Genomic DNA, 6,058 nt, shown 5'->3' with positions numbered 1-6,058 from the left:
CTTTCTGCTGCGCCTCAGGGCATGAGCCCTGTTTGTGTGGCAGAGATGGCTTGGCTGCCCTGGTGAACCAAACTTGGCTTGGGACCACAGCTCTCAAAGCAAGGATGTCCCCTGGAGGACTGAGAGGCAGATGGGAGGAAAGTCAACATGCTGAGCCTGATTGTCTTTCAGGCTCATTCACATAAAAACCACTTTTCTCAGATTCAGAAATACTGTTCTTGACAAAGTTTTTAAAAAATGTACAATATTTTAAAGTGCTTCAGGTCCAGTGGCTTTCTCCACCTGCCACTGAATTCTTTCATTAAGAGTTATCCATAGCAGGGGTGAACAGTAGATAAATCTATTACTGGACCTCTGCCCAGTTCTCGGGGGCAACCAGGGGTGGACAAAACTTCTTTCTGCTGAGAGCTGCATTCTCTCATGGGTAAAATGTTGGGGGATATATGTCAGCAGTGGGCAGGGCCAAGCTCGGAAAGGAACAGGTCCTGCTTTTCATACGTGCTCATTTCAACAACTCTTGCCACCTTTATACGCACCAAGAATGACAACAAGAAGTGTGATGGACAGCAACATCAACAATCCAACAGGGCCCAACAAGGGCCAAGAAAAACAAGGGAACGTTTCTGGGATCTATTCCAAGGTGTTCTACTTTTTGAAGATGCTGAAAAGTGAAGACCTGCCACAACCAAGAATAAAGGTGTATATGCAGTTGCAAAATAGTAACCTATTTAACCACTGTGCCATAATCACAGTCAAAGAGGCACCCACTCAGAGCTGGGGCTGAACAACTGACATTGTTTCATTTCTGTATCAAATGCTGTATGCATTCACACCTAACACGAAGCCGTGCCATGTGATAACTGCACATCATGGCATCTTATGTTCCTGGGTTCAGACAGGTGCTTTGTTCCCATGCATGCATGGTTCCTGTAGTTCTCCATCTTTCCTCCTCATGGCAGCAAGTACCCCATCAGACCCTGCAGCTGAAAATCAATCCCAGCGCGCACTCCTTGTGCCTGTCTCACCCTCACCGGCCCACACACTTCCCTGGGTGCGGCTGCAGCCAGCTGCCTACTTTCGTGCTTTTCCTACTGCTCAGCAGTGCAACTGCCTACTCCCTAGAGAAGCACTGTCCCTCCAGTGAACTACAGGAGCCCTCCCACTACTACTTTGCAATGTGTCAACGTGCAAGTGCACCCACCTGCACCTTCCCCACCCCTCCGTGCACACGTGGCCACACTCCCCTGTGCACAAGCTTTGCACGTGTTGCCAGAGGCTGCCTCCTCTCACAGCCAGGCACTCAGAGGGCATCCCTGCGGGCAACTGTGCCAGGGACAGAGGGAATGTGTTCTGCTAAGCAGACTCTCCTGATGCTGCCCATCTTGTCCCACACCTATGGCAGGGGGATAGGGGAGAGTGGGGCTTATTGCAAGCCCTGGGGATTGTCAGGGACAAGACGGGAGTAGAGGAGAGGGCAGGATACAGAGTGGGAGATGTGGGCTTCTCAGAGTGAGTGCCCTGATGCAAGGCCCATGCACAGCCTCTGTGCTCCTCATGTGTAAATCAGCCTCCACAAGAAAAGGCTGCTGGCTCCCGGAGTAGCGCAAGCACACGCTCCAGTAAAGTGCAGCAGCCAGCCTGGGGCACTGAGCGTGCTGTCTCCATGGTTGTTGCTGCTGGAGAGTCCAAAGCTGAAGCCGGGCGTTGGGAAGGCAGTGCTGGACAGAGAAAAAATGGAGCATGGAACACCTGTCAGAGCATGGCACGCTCCAACACAGCAGTTACCAGGCAAATTGGGATAGTGGAAAATGCAGCCCCGAGCATCTGCTGCAGCTGTGGTTGCTTTTGCCACAAAGCTCAGGGTCGGAAACAAAGCAAGTGGGCTCTGACAGGGAAACGAGCCATGCTGAAGCATGGAACCCTCACCACAAGGCATTGTTTCTTTGTGTGGTTCCACAGAGACTAAATGTGCCATGCTTCACCATGAATGCTGGGTTCAGATGTAACAAGACGTCATGAAACCACAGGGGCATGGCTTGTTGTTACATTTGAACCCACCCAATTAGTAATTTCTTTCTGTAAGTTACCTGGCAAGCTAGTATGCCCTATTTCGTGTGTAAGATTTGCAACACACTTGGTGCTGAGAAGACTGCAAGGCTGGTGCACAGCAAATATATCTGCAAAGGCTGTTCCATAACTAGGGAGCCACTACTGAGAAGACCATCTGGCTGGTAGTCACAAACTGTACTTCAAGCTACCTCTGAGGAGTTGCCCACCCACTACTCTCTCAATCACTTTGCTCAGGAAGCAAGCACTAGCCACTGCTCTATAGATGTGAATGGGTGAAGGTTTTCGTAGTGTTAACAATGGCACAGCAATGCCATCTTTTTTCAGTAAGGAGACAGACAGAAACTACGGTGAAACATGGCAGAAGATGAAGATGACAATATCAGGATGCTATGTGCAGTTACATGAGTGAGGCAGGGTGATGGCACAGTTACAGCCTTCTCTGGAAGCACCCAATGCCATCTGAATCTACGCTAGGCTTTTTCTGGACGGGTGGGATTAGGTTTCTTTTTAAGAAGGTAGCATTTACAACTTTCTACACCCTGACAGACACCCCCTCCTTGCCAGGAAGACACCACAAGTGATTAATCAGTTCTGACCAAGCTTCTTGTCCATACAGTCAAGAAGTAGCATTCATGTACTCCAAAATTACCGATCTTCCACATCATATACCAATGCCCAGCAATGTGTGCTTCTGAAAGGCCTGTGGAGACAGTTCACAGCCCCTTGGATCCAAGCAGCCCTTTCTGGTTATTGCTGTTGTTTTAAGAGGGGTGTGTACTAATTGAGAGGAAAGCAATATGGCTGTCCCCCAAAGATCTCTTCCCTCCCCTCCCAACTCCTGGTAGCCCAATTGCTCTTTCATATTAGCTATGGCATAATTTGGCCACTTGGGGTCACAGAAATATGATCCAGCACAAGAATGTTGTAGTACACACATTGGCTAGGCATCTTGGCAAGTTGTAAACTGCCATGGTGATGCAGTTTATTACTTTCCAGCTTATTTTCCTTTCATAACTTTTCCTGCTATGGTATCTAAGCAGAGCAACTGTATCATACTTGCCCACCAGATTACACCCAGTCAACCACCCCAAATTACACCCAGTCTCCAGTTATGAATACCTGAGTTAAGAACGACCCCAGCTAGCAAACCTGGAAGTCCCGCCTCATCCTTGAGCAGCAAGCAGGCACCTGTGGGCAGTGGGTTAATGGCCAGTACACAGGTTCCTGGGGTATTTGCATTACATATACAAGGTTACTTCATGTCCTGCACTTTGGGATGATCCTGTCCCTCCTCTTTGTGACAGCCCTTCAAGAGTGCTATCATATCTCCTTTCACTTTTCGTGAGGCTGAATTGCCCATTTCTTTCAATCCCTCCTCATAGGGCTTTGCTTCCAGTGCAGGCATCATCCCTGTTGCCCCCTCTGATCCCTTTCCAGCCTGTCTGCATCTTCTTTAAGTGTGGTCCCCAGAAATGGACCCAGCGCTCCAGAGAAGGCCTACCCGGTGCTCAGTAAAGACAAAAAAGTACTTCACAGGATTTGGAAGGGATACTTCTATTAATGCAGCTATACCACATTGCTGACTCATATTCAACTTGTGATCTACGACAATTCCAAGATCCTTCTCACTTGCAGTACTGTTAAGCTAAGTATTCCCTATTTTGTAATGATGCATTTGGTTTCTTTTCCTAGGTGCAGAACTTGGCATTTTTCTGATTGAATTTCATTGTTTTCAGCCCAGTGCTCCAACCTATCAAGATCACCTTGAATCTTCTTTCTGTGCTCCAGGGTATTAGCTATCCTACCCAGTTTGTGTCATCAGCAGATTTGACAATTGCTCCCTGCACTTCTTAATCCAAATCTTTAATAAAAATGCCAAGGAGTACTAGGCTCAGGACTGAACCCTGTGGTACCCTACTTGTTACCTCTCCCCAGTTTGAGAAGGTGCCATTGATGAGCACTCTTTGAGTCCAATTTTGTAGCCAACTGTGGATCCATCTGACAGTTATTCCACCAAACTCACTTTTAGCTATTTTGCTAGTCAGGCTATCATGAGGTACTTTATCAAAAACTTTGCTGAAGTCAAAATATACTATGTCCACAGCATTCCCACAGGGAAGTTACCCAATCAAAAATGAAGTCAGATTAATCTGGCAGGATTTGTTCTTGACAAATTCATCTTAGCTTCTAGTAAACCCTGCATTGTTTTCAAGGTGTTTGCAGACTGATTGCTTTACAATCTGCTCCAGAATTTTCCAAGGGATATCAGACCAACTGATCTGTAGTTTCCAGGTTCTTCTTTTTTACCTTCCTTGACGATGGGGACAACGTTAGACCTTCTCCAGTTATCTGGCACTACCCACCATCCATTATTTCTCAATCAACAGTGGTTCTGAGAGTTCTCTCACCAGCTCCTTTATGATTCTAGCATGGAGTTCATCAGACACTGGAGATTTGAAATTCAGCCCAGTTAGATAATCCTTCACCAGTTGGCTATCAATCTTGAGCTGTCATCCTGCTCCTTCAGCTTGTACTTCCCCTTCATCAGGAAGGCCAAAGATCTTCTTTTGGGAAAGGACTGAATCAAAGCAGGAATTGAGCACTTGTCATTTGTTATCATTTTGCCATCAGCACTGAGTAGTTGAACTCCCATGTTTTTTCACTTTTACTTTAGACATATCTGAAGAAGCCTTTTTTGTTGCTTTTACCATCCCTCACTAGCCTTAGATCATTCCTAGCCCCAGTTCATTCACCAGCCTTCCTGACACCGTCTCTGCAATTTTTCAAGTATCCCATTCCCCTTTGCAAGGAAGACAACCTTTCCAAGTATGATCAGGTGGTTACCTGATTTTGCAGCATGATCCCAAGTTTCAATGAAGAGGTCTGCTGCCCTGAGATTCTCCCCACCCAAAAAAGTGTTGACACTGCTTCTCCACTGCTAGCAGTGTGTGTTTGTGTAAAAATTTGGGAAACTCCATGCAGCAATTTTGCTTGGAAGACAGAGAGAACTGAAGTGATGTTGTCCAAAACACTCTTTTGTACAGGTGCTTGGGTAGGATATGAGGAGGACCCTTGTGCCTCTTGGTAAAGTGAGGGCACCTCAGAGCCACATAAGCGTTCCCCAAACCCCAGAGAGTTCTGCTGCAAGAAGAAAAAAAGTACTTTGCATGCACTTTGTAAAAAAGCTAGCAATGGGCTACAAAGTTGCCTGTAAACTGTATCCAACTAGACAAGTGTCCATGCCAAGTAGCCCACTCCTAGCTATTTTTTCAGATTTTTTTAAAAAAGGTAGGATATGAGGAATGTATCCTTCACAGCAGAATCCATGAGTTTTCAGTACACTAATCATGTGGCTCTGGACTGCCTTCACCTTCCCCCGGATGGCTAATACAGAGGCACATTTTTAAAGAAGTGAAGCTGAGACCAGCACTATGTTGGGAGGCATAGCTCTCCTCCTGAGTAAACACAGGACTCCAGAGTACCTTTTCCACAAGTCTGTATTGTCACATATTTCTGAGGTCATCCAGAGTGAAATCTGGAGTCCTTTCTAAGCTCCCTTAGTCTTCCTCTTCTTTATAAGCGCACCACCTGCACATCCCCACAGGCAGAGCACTCAGAAACCTACTCCTTTTGTGATCTTCTTACTTCACTGTTAACTGAATTTCCAGCCAATGCTGCCTCCTAGCAAGGTGTCACCTCCTCAAGAGGAGGGATCGCTGTGTCAGACCAGCTGCTCAACTCCTACTGTGAGACCCATCCAGCCCCATCTCCTCCTGCAGGTCTGCTACTGGTATAGACTGGGTCTCCTGTCAGTGGCCCCTCCCATGCAGCTATCTCTTCATTCTCATGGGCCAGTTGGCCATCACCCTTGGCATCCTGGACTAACAACCTCCTTCCCTGCTCCCCAGTCATTCCCTCACCTTGACCTGATACTGGAGCTTGTTGAGGCTCCGCAAGCATTTTGTCCTCGCTGCCAGAGCTTGCTTTC

Source organism: Varanus komodoensis, unplaced genomic scaffold (assembly GCF_004798865.1).
Source record: "Varanus komodoensis strain SLA01 unplaced genomic scaffold, ASM479886v1 scaffold9, whole genome shotgun sequence".
Classification (NCBI taxonomy): domain Eukaryota; kingdom Metazoa; phylum Chordata; class Lepidosauria; order Squamata; family Varanidae; genus Varanus; species Varanus komodoensis.
This window is presented reverse-complemented; position numbering follows the sequence as displayed.